General features: G+C 47.2%; 1 long non-coding RNA gene across 1 annotated transcript; it reads left to right on the top strand.

Moving 5' to 3' along the window:
* Nucleotides 1–8,701: 8,701 nt before the first annotated feature.
* On the top strand, nt 8,702–23,502 carry LOC120888445 (uncharacterized). Its single transcript, XR_005732092.2, has 2 exons — nt 8,702–16,215; nt 22,647–23,502. It is a non-coding gene; the product is annotated as an uncharacterized LOC120888445 (long non-coding RNA).
* Nucleotides 23,503–23,676: the final 174 nt, after the last annotated feature.

The following is a 23,676-nucleotide window of genomic DNA, read 5'->3' on the forward strand; positions in this document are numbered from 1 at the left end:
CTCAAAGTCCTTTGCCTGAATGAAACCCTGAAGGGCTCCAGCGACCTTGCATCTTCCACACATTTGACTTTCATTCTTCTTTTCTAATGAATATATTTTTGTCTTGTTTTGCTTTTCATCGTTCTTTTTTCTCAGTCCAGAAAAGGCATCTACGATGCGTGTGAAGGTCTGATTAGCCTTTATCTTCTCTGTGGTCTGTCGCAGAGCACAGAACAGATGTCACAGGCCTCCTGGTGAAAACTCTCCACCCCCAGGGCCCAGCTGTGGCAGATTCAGAGTCCTGGACAGAACAGGAGCCCTGTAGCACTCTGGGTGGTCAGCAGGCAGGATTGGGGGGCCCAGCTAGGGGCCCTCCTCTCCCTGGCCCACATTCCACAGCCTCTCAAAGTGTGTTATCACCAAAGAAAATCACAGAGAGAGGCACAGAGGCCTCCGATAGGACTAAAGCCCTGTGCAGATTTAAGTATATTTATTTTTTAATTTCGTCTTTGCATTAGCAATTGTTCATTCCTTACCTTGGTAAGAGCTTTAAAAAGGGAAACTGCAGAATGGCCAGGGCTTCTCTCAAAAACTGGAAGGGTTTTAAGTGCACACTTTGAATTTGGGGCATTTTACTTACCAGAGTCTTTAACCCAGATCCTATAGCAATGTTCTTCATAACTTCCTTTCTTCCCACCCTCTGAATTCCCCTTCAGAGGCACCTGGCCTCCTTTCTCTTCCTTCCTTTCCCACTAGGAGGGTATTGGAACTGCTCCAAAATCAACAGCCCCAGGGAGAGTCTGCCACCCTTGTGCCTAGGGACCAGGAGTCCAGTGACCTGTCAAGAAATGGAAGAAAAAGGCCCCTTGCCTTAAAGCTGCCCCGACATTTACCTTTTCTGATGCCCTGGGTGTGGGCCTTTCTATTCTCCACCGATGCCAGGAAAAGCATACCCATCAAGCCACCATCAAAGGCCATTGCTTGCTGGAACATTGTGGTTCATCCTTTATTGGACAGAATTTCTTTTTTTTTTTTTAATTCAAATATTTCCAAAACAGCAGTATTCAAGGGCATGGTTACTTCCATTTCAGAGAAAAGGAATGTATCTGCAGCCAGAGCCACAGAGCCAGCTCCAGAGAACCCAATTCCATCCCAGGTGAGAGGTGCAGTGGGCTGAGCCGCTGCCATCCCTAAAACTGCCCCTGATGGATTTCTATCCCCAGGTCATGCAATCATCCACAAATTGGTTTTCTACTAGTTTCCAGGTAGCCTCCCTGAAGTACTTGCATAGGACAGTCTGCCCTCCCTGGTGACTTCTTTCATCAGTCCGCTGCAAGCAGAAATGAAAGCTTCTGTAAGAAAATGAGGGTCATTGCTGAGTTATGCTGTACGGCAGGGACTACTGATATTTTCACTGTGATGCATAGGAAAAAATAGGCAGTAGCCTGAAGCACAATGTACCCAAGAAAACAGGTTTTACACAACACTATCCTCACCATATATAATGCATTCAGATTTTTTTCTTGTCTACTTAATTTTTTTTATTTTTATTTTTTTGTAGTGCTGAGGATTGAACCCAGTGCTTTGTACATGCAAGGCAAGCACTTTACCAACTGAGCTATATCCCTAGCCTAAGTCTACTTAATTTTCTAAAATTCTGCTTTATAACTGAGTTCCTAACCCATAAATCAGTTTTAACCCTTATTTTGAGAAACTTTGGTCTTCAGGGGAAATTCAAGTCTTTAGCTGAACTCAGTAAGGCAGGAAATTTGGAATCCTGCTTTTCATTCTAAGATGACAAGAATCTAAAGTCACTTCTCAGTCACAGTCCGTACCTCTGGCACATAATAAGTGACTTCTTTGAGGACTTAAGGTTTGTTGGCAGATCCTGCAGAAAAAGCAGGTGGGCCTTTGGATCTGGCACCACTTTGAATTGATCAAAACACTGCAAAATGAAATGGCATGGTCAAAGAAAAACCAAGAAGAGATCACTGCGTTTTTATGGCCTAAAAGAGTGCATAGGCCTTTTATGTAATCTTTTCATATCAAGTGTTCATTTCGGTATTAGGAAAGAATAAGTTGTGCTACAATAACAAAAGTCCAATAGCATTTCCTTCTCTCTTAAAAGTGTGAAGCCAGTTGGCAAGGGCTTCCCTCCAAGTGCTGGCTTGGTAACCCAGGTTCTATTGCTGCTACAACATAAGGTTCTCCCAGCAACTGGAAGAAAGGAAGGCAGGGAGCAGCCGCTCTTGCCTTGTTCCAGAGTGGTAATTGCTTGTTCCACTTACTGCTGTTGGCCCAAATTAGGCAAATAGTTAGGTTATATACCTAACTAATCAGCAAGTAGTTTGAGAAGTGTCAAGGTGCATATGGCTACATGGCCAAATGTTTCTGCCACAATCCTCTGCTACTGTATGTTCTGTGTGTTGCATGATTGTAAGACCAGAGTTTGGTAAGGTCAGTTTTCTAGCCATCACCACCTCTTCTGGGGGACTTAATCTCTCCATGCTCCTTTGGCTTCTAGAGTTGTCCCTGGGTACAGCTCACAGATGATGGGTGAGAGGCTTGCTATGAGCCACTTCTCAGTCACAGTCCTACACTGGTAGGCAAATACGTAATACATCACCCAAGCTAGCATAGTTTCACACATGAAAGCAAGTACTATTAATAATTGTACAAAAAACAAAAAACTGGCTAATCTGGAAGTGTCCTGGGCACATGAGAACAGATGATCCTCGTGGATAGATGCACAAACCCTCATCTCAAGTGAAAAAGTTTGCATTTCCACAAGCCCATCACTCACTGTATACATTTCCTAAGAAGAAATGTAAAATCTGGTCTTCCTACGAGGGGGTTAGATTCACAGCTAACACTTATGGAAGGTTTAATCCTCATGGGATGCCTCTCAGATGGTAGTATAACTACCTGTCTTGCAGATGAAGAAACTGAAACATAGAGTTTTGAAATTTTTGCCCAAGGGTAGAAGAAAGGCTGAAAGAAAATCAAACTGGGACCTAAACCCAGATAGACAGTGCTCAGCTTGGGTGTTCTTCACCCCGCTCTGCCCCAGGAACACTCAGCCCCCAGGAACAGGCAAGGTTCTGCAGAGCACACCTGGGGGTGAAGGGAAATGGTTTTAACAGGATGGTAGAAATACATCCAGTTCCCAAATCTGTATTATCTCTCTATGGGAAAAGGGCTTCTTTTTCCTTGATTTTCATCTGGTTATTAATATTTTGATAAGCCATTTTCAGACTGGATGAGTGAGAGGGTGTTGGAGAACAGGTGAGAGTGGAATAAAGGTATATTTCTGGTGACAAGGCATGAACAGGACCATCAGGGAGCGAGACCCACGAACAGGAAAAGGGACCTTGTCATTGAAACATCTGAGCCTCTGACTCCCTCAGGACATAAGCAAGGAGACTGGGGTATGTCCACCCCTACCTGGACCCTGTAGCAGGGCTCCTAAAAGCTGCAGGAACACAATGGCACCTCAGTGTCCTATATATTTGGGCCCCTCCCTTCACACTCGTGCTTAGTGAACCATCAAATTTTTCTCCTGAGGACATCAAGGTAGCTGCCAGAACACACCCTGGCTTTCAATATGAATGACATAAAAGCATCCATGCTAATATGCCTGTAACCCCTGTGTTTACTCTCTTTTCTGGAAGTTTATTTGAAAAAAAAAAAAAAAAAAGAGTGTAGCTGTGTCTCCATGAATGCCATATGGGAGCACTTGGCTTCTGCAGGGAAATGTCTCCTTTGCTTCTTACAGCTCCATCTCCTGTCTGGGTGCTCCTGCTTCCCAGCAAGTACTGCAGAGAGGCAAAGGATAGCAAAGGGACAGCAATGCTCCTGTGAATTAGTGCATTCACTGTCAGAGTCACCAAACCTGTATTTCAGGGGACATCTCTGCAGCTGGCAATCTCCCAGACTGGCCTGCAGCCCTAAAGCCGGAGTGGGGGTGGGGGGCAGGGCCTGGCTCTTGAAAGATGCAGATCCCTTGCAGGCTTTTGGTCTGAGTGAAACCCATCAGACTTCACTCCCCATTTTCTAACATCAGCGTTGCTACCTGAGATTATGGTTTATTTGTGTTGGAAAAGGCACCTGCTGCTTTCCAGCCTGGACAGTGTCCCTTGAGGCTGAGAGGCAAAAGTCGCTGAGGTAATAACCCAGCCTGGGCTTTGCTGCCAGTTGCAGAAGAGAGAGGAAGCCAGTGCGCGGCCTTCCCTTGGCCTTCCCTAGGCCAGCCGGGCAAACTAGGCTTCACGTCTTCCCAGGCACTGAAGCCACCCTTGGCAACACTTCCCCAGGGTTGTGGGGTGCCTCTTTATGCCTCTCTCTGTGTCTCTGCCTCCTTCCATTTTGCTGTCTCTATTTGTTTCCTCCCTCTCTCCCTTTCCCCCCCCCCCATTTTCTCTTACTAAGGAGCAGCCATTTCTACTTTATACCTAACAAGTCTATTCTCTGCTTTGAAATGCAAAGTGTGCCCAGGCTTATGGTGTTCACACCACCACCTTTTCTCTCTGGCAGGCTAAGATGCCCCTGGCCTGACCAGAAGCCTCCTCCCCAGGCCCAGGAGGCTCTAGCACTTTCTCACCCCAAAGCCTGGCTTTTATTTTCCCTCTCGCCCTGAATGCTCCTTGCTGATCACTCCACCGTCAGGAGGGTCTGGGGCACATGCAGCTACTTGGTGTGGTTATTTGTTTTTCTTGATGCCAAGATGAAGTAGAACTGCAATCCGTGCAGCTGCCATCAGCATGAGGGACAGAGACAGTGCTGAGGACAGCTAGGGGCCAGTCCTGCTGGGAAACAACCCCTCCTGCAGACCTCTTGTCCATCTTTATCTAGAAACCAGACAGAATTGTTTTTTATAAATATTAGTAAAAAAGAAAAAAAATCCCCCTGACAGCCTGGATTGTAAATCAACCTGAACAACGTGAGGGCCCAAATGGAGCCTGCTTCAAGTTGTAGGCTGCAGGCGGAGGTCCCGGCTCATCTCAGAAGGAGCTGTAATAGGGAAGTCTTTTAGGGCCTGCAGCAACCCAGGCCCCATCCACCTTCAATTCTGCATGTGAAAAGGCAGCCCCCCTCCTGCAAAGGTGGGACAGATCCCAGATGATTTAGGGGAGGGCCGCTGGATGGGGAGGACCAGGGCTGTGCCACATAGCAGCCTCCTAACTGGCCACAGGGGACCCACAGCTGCCTGCACCCCTCAGCCCCTGTGCCTGTTGCCAGGCAGATTCCCTGAGCGTGGTATGCTGAGGTCCTACAGGGAATCAGGAAATGATTTTCTTTTACACAGTGGAGGTTGCGTTATTTAAATTTTTAAAAATAAAACAGAGGTGCGGGATGTGAGCAGTCAGCTTTATGGGAGAGTCAGCAGGGAACTCTCTGGAGAGTCCAGCTTTCCTTCAATTGCAGGGGCTTCAAGAACCAGTTCTTTCTGCCTCTCGCCTCTCCTTTCCCTTCCTCTCCTAAATTGCCCCTCTCTCTGTGTGTCTCTGCCTCAGTATGAATAAGAAGCCGTGGCATGGCCATTGCTGTGTGCCAGGTCCTGTCCTGCAGTTTCCAGAACATTTAACCGCCAAAACCTTATGGGGAAGGTTGTGTGTGTTTCTCTGCACCGCATTCTCTTTCTCTCTTGCTGGCTCTGTTTCTCTCTCTCTCTCACACACACACACACACAAACACACACACCCTTCACCACACATTTTACACTTTCTCACGCACACCTTGAAGCTCTCTCTCTCTCTCTCACACGCTGTCTAGTCCACTCTGATGAGAAGCAGACTCAGGAGGCCCGCCTCCCAGCACGAGGCGCTCCATCCATCTATTCCTTCCAAGCCTCCAGGCAGCTACTAGAGCTGGAGTGGCCTTAGGTGCCTGGGTCCTGAGACAGCCCTGAACCTGATGAAAGTTCATGGAAAGGAAAGTAGCCCTAACTCTGCACCTGCGCGGCAGACTGCCCACCAGGCAGGACCTCCAGCACCAAGGCCAGGTCTGAGCGAGGGTCTCCCTCCCTTCTGTCTTTGACCTGCTCTGACCTTTGAGGGGAAGGACAGACACAGGCAGGGCTGAGGGGAGAAGCAAAGAGGATACCTTTGTCTCCTGCAGCAGGGCCTGGTGGCAGCTGCGTTGACCTGCCACCAGGAAAGCCTGGATTCTGGTCCTGGCCCAGCCACCCAGGACACCTGGACATCTGGCAGCCTGTCTACTCCTGTGAGTGACGGTTCTCTCACAGGAAGACGAATGAGGTCAGTTTTTATTTTAGAGGCAGAATCCCCCTCTCAAACAAAGGAAACTAAGAAGCCCAATGTGTAAAAATACAGGAAAGCAGGAGGAGAGGGGTGGGTTCCATGCAGCCCCCTCGCCGTGTCTCCCACAGCAGTGCAGTCTGCAGCCGACTATGCACCCAGCCCAGCATGAGGGTGCCTACAGTGGAGAGGAGACAGGGACATGTGAGCAATCAGAAGTTTCCTTAACAGGTGGCACAATTAACAGTGAGACTCCAGCAAAGCACAGAGGATCAACCCAAGGAACAGGGACCTAAAATTGCTCATCTACTTCTGGGTATAGACATAGACCCTAAAGAATTGAAAGAGGGACTTGAAGAGATACGTGTACAGCCATGCTCATAGCAGCATGAGCCACAGTAGCCAAGGGGCGGAGCAGCTCAAGTGCCCATCAGTAATGAGTGGATGGAAAACAGAATGTGGTATATTCGTACAAGGGAGTATCATTCCACTTTAAAAAGGAAGGAAGGGACTGGGTTATGGCTCAACGGTAGAGCACTCGCCTCACATGTGTGAGGCCCTGGGTTTGATCCTCAGCACCACATAAAAATAAATAAATAAAGTGAAGATAGTGTGTCCATCTACAACTACAAAGTGAATATTAAAAAAGAAAAAAGGAAGGAAATTCTGGCACATGCTGTGCACCATGCGTGAACCTGGGGGATATTATGCTAAGTGAAATAAGCCAATCACAAAAAGATAAATATTGTGTGGTTCCTCTTATGAGATCGCTCTAGCCATCTAGTTCATAGGGAGAAAGTAGAAGGGTGTTTACCAGGGGATGGGGGAGCCAGGAGTGGGGAGTTGTGGTTTTGTGGAGCAGAGTTTCAGTTTGGGATGATGAAAATATTCAGGAAGTAGATGGTGGTGACGGTTTCACAGCAGTGTTAACATGCTCAATGTCACTGTGCACTTAAATATGATTAGGATGGGAAGTTTTGTTGTGTACATTTTTACCACAATTAAAATGAATTTTTGTTTTAAATTTACAAGTCTACATATCAAAAAGGTGGCCAAAGTTTGGCATGGGATCAGGTGGAGAGGGACAAGGGAGGCTGCTCACACACCTGTGGCTCTGGCTCTGGGCCTGCCTCCACCTCTGCATGTGAGGCCCTCTCCAGGATCCCCAGGCCTCTGCGTGCACCCTTCCTTTCTACAGACACCTTCCCCCTCAGCATTTCCATGGCTCAGATCCACTCAGCTCTCTACTTAAATTTCACCTCCTGCCAAAGCCCTCATAGGCACTCAAACAAAAATAGTGCCTATGTGTGCACACCCTTGGGTACACGGTAGCCCAACCAAGTCCTCATGGACTTGCGTTCTGTGCAGCACTAACCACCATCTACATTGTCATACATATCTTTGCTTATTTGATTATTTTCTGCTTCTCTGGAACTTGGACACAGGACAAAGACTCTGTTTTGTCCACTGTTCTAGCACTTGTGCCTGAAATAATCTAGGTGCAGTGTGAATTCAAGACTGACCAACTACTAAACAGGTGATCGGTGCAGCCCACCAAGGCTCCCTTCAGAGTTTGAGGTCAAAGCCCTGGCTGGTTCCATGGGTGCCTACCTAGGCTTATCTTTTTTTGTATTTCTCTCTGTCAAGAACCTTGCAGGGAGGTGCTGTTTGGTTGGGTTTATTTGCTCCGGAATGGCAGCTAAATAACACGTGTGACCCTTTTTTTACTCTCTTAACTTAGTCTTACAGTTTGGAGATGGAGAGAATGACAGATGGTGGGTTAAGAGGGGAGATTCAATTTTAGAGAACACATAACTCAATTTTTGAAATAGAGTCATATAATTTTTGAGGTGGACAGGACCGCAGACTTGAACTGAATTTGAAACTTTGAGGGGCTATCCGGTTGCAGATAGAGTGTGTGGCCCTGGTGACACAGACAGGCCTGCGTTGTTCTGTGGGTGGAGCACCACTCAGAAATATTTTTTCTGAGGAGAAGGAGCTGCTGGAGGCAGCGAGGACACAGGGTAAGGGCTAGGATCCCTGAGGAAAGCACCTGAGGTTAACTGTGGTCTTCCAGCTCTCTCTGGAGCCTGCTGGCCAGATCGACACCTGGGGTCTGTGATTCCAAGACACTAACTTTTATGAACTTGAAGCTTAAAAATCACTCATATCAGCAGCATGTTTTAAGATCGAATCTCTCCCCTTTGAAATTAGGCCAAACTTCTAAAAATGTCAACTTTGAGAAGTAATTCTATGAAAGACATGGCAGAAGAGCAGTTTCATCTGGTTTTTCAAGGCAGTGAAGCCAACCCCCACCACCGTTGTGACATTATTCCCTCCTCGTTCATCCTGCCTTGGAGTTCCGTGCTGGAATTCCACGGTATCCAAAATGGAGAAAATGACAAAGGTCATTAAGCCAACGCTTTTTGAGCTGTGGGTTACAATTGTTTCTTGGCCATGAAATCAATTTAGCAAACCATAATGAGAAGTTAATTTGAAAATCGAAACGAAGCAGAATTAAACAGAAAACATCACAGTGCATTGCACATAATCAATGTAAGGACTGCTTCCCAAAATTTCTCTATAAGGTGTGTGTGTGTGTGTGTGTGTGCATGCCTGCGTGTGCACACACGTGCCCTCGTGGGTCTACTGCATTGCACTATGAGCTATATGTCTTACTTACTGTGAGTCCTGGATAGAAAAAAAATTTCTCCTAGTCCATTTTTCATATAGGACTTAATACCATATCCAGTCAGTGTTTAATCATTCCTTAATTCCTGAATTTATTAAGTGCCCGTGGTTGGAGGACATTGAACTAGGCCCTGGGGCAACAAAATTGAATAGAAGATTGTGTTTGGCAGGGGCCTGGCGGGAGCCAGGCAGCTCCTCCTAAGTGGGTAATATGTTGAGAATTCAATAAAGGAGCTATTTAGAAGGCAGGGGCATGGTACAGGGACATTTAAGGAGATGAGCTGGTCCCCGGGGCTGTGAACAGCAGAACAAGATTGGAATGGTGAGAGGGACGGGAGCGGCCCTCAGAACCCAACCTGTGTGGGGAGGGCTCGCTGCAGAGGAGCTCTTACTTTCAGCCCAGGAAGGCAGCCAGCTCCCAGGATCCTGCAGGGAAGCAGCTGGGGGGACAAACAGCTCAGCTCTCCTCTCCCACCCATGAGCCACACTGGCCAAGCCCCACTGGAGGTCAGAAGGCTCGCGATCCCGGTGATGCAGTCTACCTAGGCCAGCAAGGGTAAGCAGGTCCAGGTGAATGGGGAAGGCTGACACATAATCAGTATGAACGGCACCTCTGCCTTCCCATAACTTACATTGGATGGATGAGAAGACCCATCATCCAAAAACCACAGCTATATTGCTCATGCTGGAAGAGAGGAATTAATGGAGACTTCTGGAAGAAACTGGGTAGAAGCACAAGATTCTTCTCGAAGGCCAGGGAAAATTAAAGGAGACTCACAAGCAAGGAGACACAGTGACTTCCCACCCCCCGCCCCGCCAGCATCTTTTCCTCTGGGGAGATGCTTCCCCTGACTCCTTCCCTGGACATGGTTGCAGGTGAACATCGCCCTGCTCTTCCTCACTCCAGGGTGTCCGTCGGCATATGCTTCTATTTCCTGGCCCCCAGAGTTCTCCCTAGGAATCTTGGGCTGGTGACAGAAATTGTTTCTTGCCTTTGAATCCAGGACACTGACAGAATGCAAAGTTAGAGCAATTGGTTGCCACTCTGAAAAATAATTGTAAATATCCTACTTAGAAAAAAAAATTAGGACTGGGCTGGGATTGTGGCTCAGTGGTAGAGTGCTTGCCTCACATGTATGAAGCACTGGGTTCAACTCTCAGTACCGCATATGAATCAATGAATAAAATAAAGGTCCATTAACACCAAAAAAATTAAAAAAAAAAAAAAAAGAAAAAAATTAGGACAGAGCAGAGATTCTTTTTTGCTGGGATGTGTTTTATCCAGTATGAGCTACTTTTTTAAAAAAAATATTTATTTTTTAGTTGTAGGTGGACACAATATCTTTATTTTATTTTTATGTGGTCCTGAGGATTGAACCCAGTACCTGATGCATACTAAGGCGAGCGCTCTACCTCTGAGCCACAACCCCTGCCCCATGAACTACTTTTTATTTGGTTATTATTGGTCATTTTTCTGTTTCTATAACAAAATACCTGAAATAACTGAGGCTGAAATAACCAAGTTATGTAAAGAATGGGTTTGTTTTAGTTCATGGCTTTGGTGGTCCTAGTCCATGTTAGTTTGCTGCATTTTGCTGTGTTGCTTTGGATCTGTGGTAAGGGAGCACATCATGGCAGGAACACGTGGCCGAGCAAAACCATTCACCTCATGTTCAGGAAGCCAAAGAGAGAAAGAGGAAGGAACCAGAGTCCCACAACCCCCTTTAAGGGCACGTCTCCAATCACCTAAGGACCTCCCACTAGTTCCTACCTTTTAAAGGTTCCACCACTTTCCCTGGTGACCAAGCCTTTAACACATGGGCCTTGGGGGGATACTCAATATCAAACTCTGTCAGGCATGTCCTGTATTCATATCAGCACATTCTCCTTTTGCTTGAGTTTGAGTTGAACTTCTGTCCTAGCTCACCACTCAGAGGAAACTACAGGTACAAATGTGTGAATGTGGGAAAGTGCCTGGCATATTGAGGGATCTGCTGGGAATGTGACTTGGCCAAAGCCTAGAGCTAGCTAGGGAGAAATGGGCCAAGTCTCTAAGGGTGGATGGGGTTGGGTCAGATCATGGAAGGCTGGGGTCAGATGGTGAATATATACTTTTATTATTATTATTATTATTATTATTTTTTGGTCCTAGAGATTGAACCCAGGGGCACTTAACCACTGAATCATATCCCTGGCCCTTTTTCTTCCTGTTGTTTTATTTTGAGACAGGGTCTTGCTAAGTTGTTTAGGGCCTCCCTAAGTTGTTGAAGCTATCTTTGAACTTGAGATCATCCTGCCTCAGTTTCCCAAGCCACTGGGATTACAGACATGTGCCACCAAGCCAGCAATATTTATTATGGCTTTTAACAAAAAGTGACATAGATATGCAGTTTATAAAGCTCACCCTAATAACTGTGAGATGGGTGGAGGTGAGCAGGTCTGGAGGAAGGCCTGTAGCAAAAGCCTAGGGGAAACAGAGAGCATCACAACTCAGCTGGGGCCAAGAGGGATTGAGTGAAGTAAGAATTTGGAATATGTAGCAAAATTCTAGGTTCAATGCACAGGACATGAATGGAACCTTGTCTCAACCATTTTCCACATCTTATAATTTTGAGGTCTCCTCCTTAGGCTCTGGGTTACTTTTTCATAGGCCATATTTTCATATTTTTTTACAAGTGAATAATTCTTTTTAAACTACTTGTGGGGCATGGTGGTGCACACCTGTAATTCCAGCAAGTCCTGAGGCTGAAGCAGGAGGATCCTAAATTTCTACCAGCTGGGAAACTTAGCAAGATCCTGTCTCAAAATATAATGTTTTAAAAATTAAATTAAAATTTAAAAAGGACTGGGGATGTAGCTCAATGGTAAAGTATTCCTGGGTTCAATCCCCAGTACCAAAGCAAACAAACAAAACAACATCTGAAAGGTTGCCCTACATCATTAAGCTTAGTATTATCCTCCCTACATCTGAAAACTGCATCTCTAATCCTTGAATGTAATTTAATTCAGCAAGTGAGTGAATGATGAGAAAATTCTGGAACAAGTGCTACAGAAGAAACATGAAAAGAACATGCTTCCACTGTTTTCAAGTAGCTTAGCATTCAATGAGAGAGAGAAAGAGAGAGAGAGAGAGAGAGAGAAAGAGAGAGAGAGAGATCATTGAAGCAATCTCTATTTGTGAAATTTTGTGAACTGTCCGTGCCAGTGGTGGCTATGATCTTTCAAGGTTCTGGAAACATCTACCATGAGGTTCACCGTTCCATCTTCCCAGCTCAGCATATCTGAAAGTTTTCACCGAGTGAACTTCTGATCTCCAGTTATCTGTCTGCACAGTGGGTAATTCAGGTCTAATCAGTGGCCCTTCACCTTTGTGACCCTTGTCCTAGAATATGCCTCCCAGATCTGCAGGCTGATACCATGTTCTGCTTTCTCTTTTCTGGGATTGACTTTGCATTTATTTCCAAAAATCTCACTACCTTTACAGATGTACCTTTCAGGAAGTGGTCAAAGAGAGCAGGCGTCCTCATATACCCTTTGCAAGTTTTATTTTGTAAACCATTTAAACTCACTGTTCCCCTTCCCTTCCCCTCTCCAGTAAACTCCCACTCACCTCTGATTGTCTCCAACTGTTTTCTTGGCGAGTCCCGCCTTTCTGGCTTCTCTTAGGTCACTATTTACTTGACCCAATGGCCAGGCTGGGGCTGAGCGGTGTGTGCCCCACACCGTGTGACAGATCTCAGCATGGAGAAAGCTGCTCAATTTCCCACTGTTTACTGAGCACCTGTCCTTTGTCACACGCTCAGGAGGGATGAAGCAGAGTTGGGGACTGGAGACATTAGACCAGCAGCCTCAGGCAGAGGTGGGGAGGCAGAAGGTGGGCAGTACAGGATGCTGCCAGAGAGCAGTGCTGGCTAAGACAGCCTTACTCAGGGGAGCTTCCTAGAGCAAGAGATGGGCTAGCTGAGCCCAGAAAGAGAGAGGGCCACTTATGGTGGGCCCAGCAAGGGAAAGCCTGGCCTCTCGGGGCTGCACAGGGCGTGAGGGCTGGTGAGAGAAGGAGGGTGTGTGAGGATGGGGAGCTAAGGTTTGATTGAAGAGCAGTAGGAAACCAAGGGCAAGTTTGAAGCCAGAAGTGATCATATCAGACTGATCTTTCTTTCTTTCATTGGCCGCTTGTGAGCTCAGATCTGAATCTGCAGCCCAGTGCCAGCGACTATGGAAGGCCATCAGCGTGCAGTTTAGAGACCCATTTCCCCTTCCTTCGTCCTCTTAATTCCTCTGCCCCAGCGTCCTCATTTAACAACCCTGATTGTGCTCTTGAGTCTCTGTGAGCCCCACCAAATGTAAATAAACAAAACACATTGGCAGACTTACTCTCAGAACAGACCCGAGTTACACATTTTTATCCCCATCTTACAGAGAAGGAAACTGAAGCTCAGAGACATTGAGTGACCTGCCCACCATCTTAGAGTCATTTCATTGATGACTGAAGCTTGTCCAATGTTCCTTTCCCCAACTGACTGTAACATAACAAGAGCAGAGCCCCCGTCCGCTGCGGCCATAGGAGTGTGTCCCACCTCAGACTCAGGAGGCCAAGTCAGCGCAGCAGAATCGCTGACCAACCAACCCACCTGGCTGCTAACTCTTGGAACCAGACTGCCCAATCCCAGACTCAGCACCCTCCTCTCCACCACACTATCTGCTCCCCGTCTGCCTTGGCTTCCTGTCCACCGTGGGCTTAGCCTCTTTCCTGCCTCCCACATCCATCATTTAACTTTCAAGTTCCACAGATAACTAAAGCTGGGCTAGCACTTGATTGCCTTTGGAAGTAGACTTTTAGGACTGGAAGAAACCTGAGCGGAGTGATGATTCTGATCTGACCAACTCATTTTACGGTGAACGAACTCAGTCACACAGCTGGTTACCAGCAAGGTCTGGACTCCACAGTGGACCAACATTTCTCATATACCTTCAAAATGTCCTGTAAGGTGTTCACTGGGTCACTTTGTTAATTGACAGAACTGAATAGTAAATTTTAATTTGGTTTTTTCATAAACCAAAACTGATTGATACATTTGGATACAGACCTGGTGAGGCCTTACTTTTTAAAGAGGTTTTAAACTATAACACATAACCACCTTTTGGCCCCAGGAGTAGAACGTGACAGCGGTCCTACCTGCCGGTGGATCCAGCGGTCCTCAGGCTTTTCCCTGTCCACCTGCAGCACTCTCCCTGGGCGTCTCATGCATCATGAGACCCCAACCATGAAGGGCCCCAAATAGCCATAGCAATAGCTAACATGCATTGAGCACTCCCGGAGCCACAAACCAACGGCCACCTGCAGAGGAGAGTCTCAAGCACAGGGAGATAATATAAATTCCCCAAGGTCACAACTAGTAGCACTGGGCTGGCCCAAGTTCCCTGGCTCTGCATTAGGCCCCTTTACTAGGACTTTATGGTCTGTGTAAAGCCCAGCTCTGGCTCAGAGTTCTCCCTCCCCAGCTCCACATCCCAATGACTAAGTCCCTCCTGCCCCCACCCCAGGCTTTCCCAATACCAACTCAAAACTGAACTCAGCTCCTTGTCCCCAAACATGGAGGTTGCCTGGCACAGCCTCAGTCGTGGCTGATCCTCCCCTCCTCTCCTCATCCGTCACATCCTACGTTTTATTCCTAAATGGCCACAGTTTTCCCAGTGCTCTTGGCATGGCCCAGCCTGAGGTCCCCAACCCACCTGGCCCACACATATCAACACCAGATTTCTCCAGGTGAGTCTGATCGCTTGCCATCAGCCTGCTCACGTCTCTTGGTGGCTCACCTTGTTGGCCTGTTCTAGGGTAAGCAGATTTGGTATTGGCTGCAAGACCCAGTTCCCAAGGCTCTGCTCTGACAACCCTCTTCCTTCTGCATTTTTTCTAGATTATAGTTGTTTACTTTTCTGTTTCCTCCCAGTCAGCAGCAGGTATTTTCTGACATTCAGAGCTACACAGTATATAGAACAGATAAAGAACTCACTATTTATAGGTAGACAGGTGGAGTGAAGGGAGGAACAAGTGGCATTGTGATCCTTGATGTCATGTGTCCACTAGACTAGGCCAAGAGACGCCAGAGAGCTGGTAAAACTGTATTTCTGGGGGTTGGGGTTGTGGCTCAGGGGTAGAGTACCTGCCTAGTGCATGTAAGGCCCTGGGTTCGATCCTCAGCACCACATAAAAATAAATAAATAAATAAAAGTATCGTGTCCAACTACAACTAAGGAAAGAAAAAAAAAAACTTTATTTCTGGGTGTGCCTGCAGGGATCCTTCTGCAAGAGGTTAGCATTTGAACTGGGGAACTGAGAAAAGCTGATAGTCCTCCCACAGGCTGGCAGACATCATCCAATCCTCTGACAGCTGGAGTAGAACAAAAAAGCAGAGGAAGAAAGAATTCTCTCCCTTCTCTTTAGGGGGTATCCGTTTTCTCCCACCCCGAGACATCAGAGCTCCTGGTCCTCAGGCTTTTGGACTTGCCCTGAATCACGCCACCAGCTTTCCTGGATCTCCAGCCTGTACCTCTGGGCCTCCATGATTGTTTAAGTCAATTCCCCTGGTAAATCCCCTCTTAGAGATCTCTGTTTCTCCTCCTGGGTGTGTTTATCTGGAGAATCCTAATATATGCATAAAAACTTGCCAATCAAGGTTAGCTCCATACACATCAAACGGGCTTACTCCTGGGGGCTTCAGCCCTGCCTAACCGTCTGCACTCACCCCCCTTTGTGAATTCTTTGCTGTGCCCGTGGCACCCCTCCTGGACCATCTCCACCCTCATGGAAGGGGAGGGGTGTTCTGCCTCCCAGCCCCACCCCATGGCCCCCTCCGCTGAGCCCAGGGCATGGGTTCCTCCCCCAACCTGCCCATCCATCTCATCTAAAGGGGCTCTTTTAGCCAAATTGGGAAAAATAATTGGAATCTGCCTGTTCTTAGTTGGGCAGGATGGCCGCAACAGTCCTAGAGGGAGCCACAAACAGTTTGCTCTCTCTCATGAGAGAGCAATATTAAAAAATATTTGTGGAGTGAAGGCATGAAGGTACTATAAATATTTACACTTGAGATTCAATCAGTCTCTGAAAGAAAAGGTTTGTAAGGCCAAAGCAAAGCATCAGGAATTCCAGACATGCTAAGTTGGCAGATTCCAGAGGCTACATTCTCAGCAACTCGGGCCTGAGTTCCTCGTCTGGATTTCTCTGGACCCTGCTGACCGCCACTTAGAAGACCCGTCACCCCTGCTTCTTCCAGGTTTGAAGGTGGAGGTGAGCGCTCTGGTGTGGGGAAGGGGCCCCCGCAGTCAGCTGTCCATAAGCCCAGGAGACACCCGCCACTCCCTTGCCAGCCACCCAGGAATAATGGCAGCCTGGGATGAGCTCCCATAATTCACTGGGAGTGTGGGGCTGGGTGTAGACCCTGCTTAAAAACCAGGCTTCCTGCTGCTACCTAGGGGAGGGCCACAAGGTGACTTCCCCTCCAGACCTTCCCTTGATGCCCTTTCTTTTTCCTTCTTTCTCCTCCCTGCCTTCCTTCTTTCCTTCCCTCCTTCCTTCCTCCCCCCTCCTCTCTCTTTCTTCTTTTTTGTTTTCTAAACTGTCCTCCTCGAATTCACACTGTTAAGAAATAGATGTGTGAATTGAGCTGGAATATCATGGAGAAATGATTTTTTTTTTTTGAAACAAATGCAGCTGTCCCTCTTTCAGACACAAGTTTACCATTTATGTTCTTGAAAATAATCTATGTTGCTAAATTATACATGTTCCCTGAAAGAACTTTAGAGAACTTAGAAAACAACTCCCAGCAACAGCCTCCCGTGGAGGGGACCACTGTTACCATTTGTGCAGGTGCAGTGGGCTTTGTTTCTGAGTATGTTTCAGCTTTCCAATTCGCTCTAGTACGATAGATAATAGACTTCTGGACCCTGGAAACCTTTGGTTTTGCTCTTTTTTGCAATATATTGTGAGTGATTTGTTTACTGATTATTTTTAGTTGGTTTTCATTTTGTTTAAAACGCCGATTAATATTTTGTGCACATATTGTTTTGATAAACAAAATGATTTTCTGAAGAAAAACCTTTGGCAGCAGGGTTACTACACGGAAGCATAAGTGCAGATTGAAGGCTTGGGGTCCACGTTGCCAAACTGCCCTGCAGAAATGCTGAGCCCAATGCAGAAATGCCACTGTGTTTCCAAACATTTCTCACCAATTCTCTGTTTTGTTGTTGTTCCTTTGCCTCATTTCCAAATTGATACACAACCCAGAGGACAAAAGGATGAACAAAATCCTTCAGCTGCCGGCTTAGTGGTACAGCTTGTCATCACAGCAGGGAGGCTGAGACAGGAGGAACATGAGTTCAAAGCCAGCTTCAGCCATTTAGTGAGATCCTGTGTCTAAATAAAATACAAAAAGGGCTGGGGATGTGGCCCAGTGGCGGAGTGCCCCTGAGTTCAATCCTTGGTACCAAAAAAAAAAAAAAAAATCCTTCAGCTGACTGCTGGTAGCTCAAGGTATTTACTCTTGGAGTTTCCTTGAGTTCTTGACAATGGGAGAGAGGCCTGCTTCTCATCAACCAAGTCAGGAGCCTACCCAACCTGTCAGAGCGTCTGAGCCCAGTGGTTTTTCTGGAGGCAAATCCCATATGGTCTCAGGCAAAGCAGAACAATGTCTCCCCCATTTCCTCCCGTATCTGATGGGCCAGAATGATCCTGAGCTCCAGCAACTTGATTTCCTCCACTGATCTGCCTGGGATGATTCTGCTGTAGGCTCAGAAGGGACCAGTCTCAGGTGTGTCAATTCCCCGGTGACCATGGCCTTTGCAATCAGATCAGGGGAGGATGCTGAGGAAGGACCGTGCAGAAGTTCATGGCGGGTTCAGTGGCTACATCGAGAATCCACACTTTGAACTCACCGATCTCTGATCGTCACTTGGCATCTCCTTCAATAACCATGGCAGGCAACAAACCTTTGTAGCGTCATCAGTTTCTGTGACTTTATTATTGGTAGAAATCGTAGCTACTTTCACATCTGTTATGATTGTGCCTGGTATTTTAAAAAGTCCTTAGGCTCATCGCTGGTTTGAAATTACAGTGATCATTGAAGCTTGCTAATAAATCTTGTTATGAGTGTGGTAATACATGAGCATACCTATGACCATAGAAAAATTTAAAAAAATATTCTGATAATCGTATTTTAGCATAAACATTTTCTTTGTAATCCCATATACATTTAAAACTTTCTTCTGAGAGGAGTTCTTCAGACTTTTACCAGATGCCAAAGGAGTCCAAGGTGCGCGCACGTGCACGTGCACATACACACAAACACACATACAAAAGATCAAAACCTTGGAAAAGAAAGCTAAAATTATTTGGGGCTTTGCAGATGAGCCAAACCTTCTGGGTTTTAGTTTTGGTATTGAGGATTAAACTTGGGGGTACCTGCTCTACCACTGAGCTATATCTCCAGTCTTTTACTTTTTATTTTGAGACAGGGTGTCACTAAATTGCTTAGGGCCTCCCTCAGTCACAGAGGCTGGCCTCAAACTTGTGATCCTCCTGAATCAGCCTCCTGAGTCACTGGAATTACAAGTTTGTGCCACCACACTAGACACAAAAGCTCTGTTTTCTAATCCCAGGGTTAAAAAGGTTTCCCTAAAGGTTTTAGAATAGAGATTATTTTGAATATTTTCTCATCTCCGTTTCTGTGTATTCAATCATTCATTCGATAGTTATTTAACTAACAAAAAAAATGACACACCAAGGCAGCCTCATAAGACAATCACTGACTCTGCCAAGTGACAAAAGAGGGTTGGGTGGTACAGAGGAGCCACAGCTCCAAGAAATCAGAGCAATTGCAAATTCAGCTACTCATTGCTTTGAATCCAGATCTGCTCCCTCGCTGAAGTATGAAATTCCATCAGAATAATTAATGCTTTTCCCCATAGACTCTCGTCACTCTGTGACTCCCAATCTGCTCTGTCAAAATCCTCCTGGTCCCTCACCTTCTTGCCTTGGAGGCCTCTTCCCAGCTGGAGCTAATCCCAGTCCCCCACCCTCCCTCATAGATTTTAGCACTGTCACTTTTGATTTGCGTTATTTACGGGAGTCTGGCTGCCGCTGGGATCCTGAGCTCTCATGCTGGATTGTGGGGGGAACTTGCCCGTCCTGTGGCCCGGCGGGTCCTGGAGCCCTTCTGAGCTGAGGGACTTAGGCTACTGGATTCCCTTGCTGTTGGCAGAGACTGTAACACGTGCTCACTCCCCCAAGACCTCTTTCTGGAGCTTTCTCCCATGTTTTCTACCCTGCAGCCCCAGGCCAGGGCTGCTGATCCAGGGCTTTGCTTCCCGAGCTGCTAATCACAGCCCCTCCTGGCCCACCTGTCCAGGCCTGGCGTCCCTGCTCCCTGCACTGACATGTCCTCTGCTGCTTACTTCTGCTCATCTTTTCATGCCTGGTTCAAGAGGCTTCCCCCACTTTAGGCAGAAATACCTGTTTCTTCTTTCCTTCCTTTCTTTTTTGTAGGATACCTGGGATTGAACTCAGGTGCATGTGGCCACTGAGCCATATCCCCAGCCCTATTTTGCATTTTATTTAGAGACAGCGTCTCACCGAGAGAAATACCCCTTACTTTCTTCATGCCCCGTGAGACACTTTATTCCAACAGCTGTCTTTCTTCACTGGCCTGAAGTTTTTTAAAGGCAGGTTCTGGCTGGGCATGGGGGCACATGCCTGTCATCCCAGTGGCTCAGGAGGCTGAGGCAGGAGGATCTCGAGTTCAAAGCCAGCTTCAGCATCTTAGTGAGAGCCTGTCTCAATAAAATAAAATAAAATAAAATAAAATAAAATAAAATAAAATAAAGGGCTGGGGATGTGGCTCAGTGGCTAAGCACACCTGGGTTCAATCCCTGATACCAAAAAAAAAAAAAAAAAAGTCAGGTTCTGGGCCATATTCATATTTGTGGCATCAGCACTTTGAAGTATTGTTGGCTGAATGAAGAAGTGGAGGAATAAGCAAAGGAAGGGGTGACTGGATACCTTTCCTTTCTTCTCCCCACCTCTCACCAGCTCTTTCCTTTCTCTTCTAATGAGTTCTGGTTCCGGGGCTGGCATGGACACCGACTTTGATCATGAATTAGTGACTTCATCCCCGGGGGACGCAGGCTCCCCTCTCTGTAGGAAGAGATGGAACTGGAGTCTGCTTAGTGGCCTTCTCTTGTTGTGAGGCTCAGGACAGAGGTCTCCTGAGTCACACTCTTCGTCCCTCACAGCCACCCAGCACCCACCCCTGTATCTAGCTGGTGACTTGGCCCTCTCAATCCCACAACTTTCACGTCTCTAAGCCCCACCCCACCTCCTTCTCTAGACGCTGCTGAAATCCAGGCTTCCATTTTCTCCCATTCGAGTCACTGATTATCTTCAGGACAGCCCAGAGGTCAGACCTGTTCTCCCAGCCCCCCTTGATTTTTGGGAGGAGGAGGCAGAGACATCTACAGATACTGCCAGGCTACTGGGAGGTCTGGATTTGATATTGGGATCAAAAGTCCTTGAGTTCAAATACTTCCCTCTTCAGATCTTGTGTGTGATTCTCTTTTCTGATTTTCTCAGACTCCCTCCCAGTCTTTGCCATCTGAACTTCCTGGGCAGGTCCCCACTTCCCTATTCACAGAGGCCAAGCTGATGAGGAGGAGGAGGAACGTCCAGTTTCCCAGCACCCGCAAGCCCATGTGTGAGTGGGCTCCGCCTTCGCTTCCTTGCCTTTGCTCTGAGAAGCTGCCAGTTCCTCCACCTGGGCCGTGGCTCCGGGTTCTTCTTGCTTCCTTGGGGACTGCCAGTTTTTATCTCTATGATCGATCAACATGTGCAGTGTCTCCTATCTTTAACCCCGCCCCCACCCCCTGTCCAGTTGTTCTCTTTTTCTCTTACAGCTGGCTTCTTTAGAATGTTGAATTCTCCTGACTTTCCCCACCCGTTCACTGTTCAGCCCCTTAGGTTTCTGCTCCAACTCATCTGAGCTCATCATATTTTCTGCTCCATGACCTCTGCACACACGCCTCTCTGCACACAGCGCGTCACCACGCTACCTGCACGCTTCTCCTGGACATCTGTGGCTCCCGGGGGGCTGGTCTCTCCTGGCCATGACTGTCCTTCGCTGGTTCACCGCTCCAGCCAGCTTTGCCAGGGTTCCATCCTTGGCCCTCTCCTGCTGGGCTGTACTTGTCCTGAGCCACGCATCATCCTGGGGCTTCCCTGCCATGTGCAGTCGTGTGTTGCAGGGACATTCTGAGAACAGAGAAAGGATCTCTCTATTCATTGGGAATCCTCTCGTTTGTGAGCCACAGCAAATCTACCAAGTTAAACCAGCTCAGAGACAAGAGCCACGACCAGGACCTAGATCTCAGATGACTGTAGGGATCAAATGATGTCACACGGTTCCAGAGCTCAGCCCAGTTGCTCTCCGTGCGGTTCCTGCAGCGTCTCCTAGCTTTCTGCTCATGACCCTTACTTTCACTTTCATGTTCCAACTGGCAATCCCAAAAGAGGAGGGGACAGAAAGAGACTGGGGTCAGATCCTGAGTAACATGACTGAAGTCCACCCTGACTTGACCAGGCTGGGTCACTGTGGCCAAGTGCGTGTTAATCAGGACCATTTCTGTTACCACATGGGTTTCCTAAAGGCAGGAGGGAGAAGGACCACTGGCAGTGACAGCATGTGGAACCGCAATACCTCTCTGTTTCACTCATCTTTTTCACAGCTGTGACTGAAACACCTGACCAGAACAATTTTAGAGCAGGAAAAGTTTATTTGGAGCTCAGGGTTTCAGAGGTCTCAATCCACAGAAGGCTGGCTCCATTTCTTGGGTGAGGCAGAACATCATGGCAGAAAAGAGTGGCAGAGGGAAGCAGCTCACATGATGATCAGAAGGGGGGGAGGAGAGAGAGAGAGAGAGAGAGAGAGAGAGAGAGAGAGAGAGAGAGAGAGCACTCACCAAATACAAAACATATACCCCAAAGTCATGTCCCCAATGTCCCACCTCCTCCAGCCACACCCCACCTGCCTTCAGTCACCATTCAGTGAATCCCATCAGGGGATTAACTCACTGTTGGGGTTAAGGTTCTCATAACCCATTATCTCTCCTCTGAATCTTCCTGCATTGTCTCACACATGAGCTTTTGGGGGACACCTCATATTCAAACTCTCCCCAAATAAGCACAAGCTGAGACCAGAAATTCCTCTGTAAAGCTGTGTCTCTTCCTTCCCTCAGTCACCGACTTCTCAGATACTCATTCGTCCTTCCTCTGTTCCCCAAGTATTTCGGTGTACTGTGTCCCTTATGTATGATAGTTATTCGTAATGTATCTGCCTTGGCCGCTAAACAGGGCACCTCAAAAGCAGAAGTAAACTGCTTTCAGTTTTCACCCGTAACACCCAAGTGATTCCCTAAGCTTGGCACATTGTGGGTGCTTGATAAGTGGGGCCAGTGTCACAAATGAATAAACAGTAGTATTGTCTATAGAAACACTTAACCTTCCATCACTGGGTTTTCTGGGTCAAGTGGCTGTGATGTGGGAATAGGGAATGTAATTGTGTCGTGTGAGCTGTGGCTTTGTCTGCTACTCTGCTGGACAGAGAGAAGAGGATCTTCATCTGTGGATATTCTGACTCCATTTGAACCCACTCTTCCCTTTTTAATTTCTTCAAGGACACAGAATTCTCTGGCTAAGTGACTCGCTAACCTGGTGGGGAGCTTGGGGCAGGATCCTGCCTATTGTTGTTTGCTGGAAGGGATGGGATTCACGTGCCAGCCCAGAATGGTGTCTCCATGTACACTTCCTTTGGTGAGTGTGCAGACATGAAATCAGCTGGTTTTTGGAAAACAAGCTCAATGGCTACCTGGCCAGGTATGGAACTGGATGAGAGGCGCGTGCTGCCAACTGTCAGTGTGGAGCCGTTGCAAGTGTGGTGGTGCTGCTGCAGCTGGATTGCCAAGCCTGGTCACGGTGAGCGACAGCAGTCATGACTCAGCAGCTGCTGACTGGAGGGGATACAGACTCTGGGATGCTAGGACTTGGAACAGTACTCCAGTTTCAGAAGGGATAGCACTAAGTCACTCTTTGAGAAAACATGTCTCTGACCAGTGAGCCTGGCTTGGCTTGAGGAGTACCAGACTGTGCCTCTGATCTCACCTGAAACTTTGCCAGTGGCATGTCTCAAAGTGAGCTACATTTTGCAACTCAAGCAGGCTTAGTCTCACTCTATGGAAGAGTTTTTTTTCTAAACATTTAGGAAAATAATTCGTACCACATAGTTGTTTTCAACAACTATGCCCCAAACTATTCTTCCCATGAGTGGTTTTATAGTTTCTTCAAAGTCACCGTCAGGATTTACCTTTTTCATGTAGCTATTCATCTACTTACTGTACTCTGGCTCTGATATGCTCAATGTGTTAATCTGTTGTTATATTGTTTCATGTATTCCCCATGTTTGTGTACCAGTAAACAGACTCAAAAATCATGCCTAAAACATAATATAAATTTGCTTCTGGCTCTTTTATAACATTCGTGAGTACATCCAGTTTGGGGAAATGGGGGAGGGGCTCTGTTCCAGTCAGTCATTCAGGGACCCAGGCTGATAAAGCTGTGACATCTTCCAACATGGGATTTTCAAAGTAGTTGCAGTTGTCTCCATCCAGTTGACTGGAGGGGAAAGAGAATGGAGGATTGCCCATGGGA

This window comes from Ictidomys tridecemlineatus, chromosome 6, assembly GCF_052094955.1.
Source record: "Ictidomys tridecemlineatus isolate mIctTri1 chromosome 6, mIctTri1.hap1, whole genome shotgun sequence".
NCBI classification, from domain to species: domain Eukaryota; kingdom Metazoa; phylum Chordata; class Mammalia; order Rodentia; family Sciuridae; genus Ictidomys; species Ictidomys tridecemlineatus.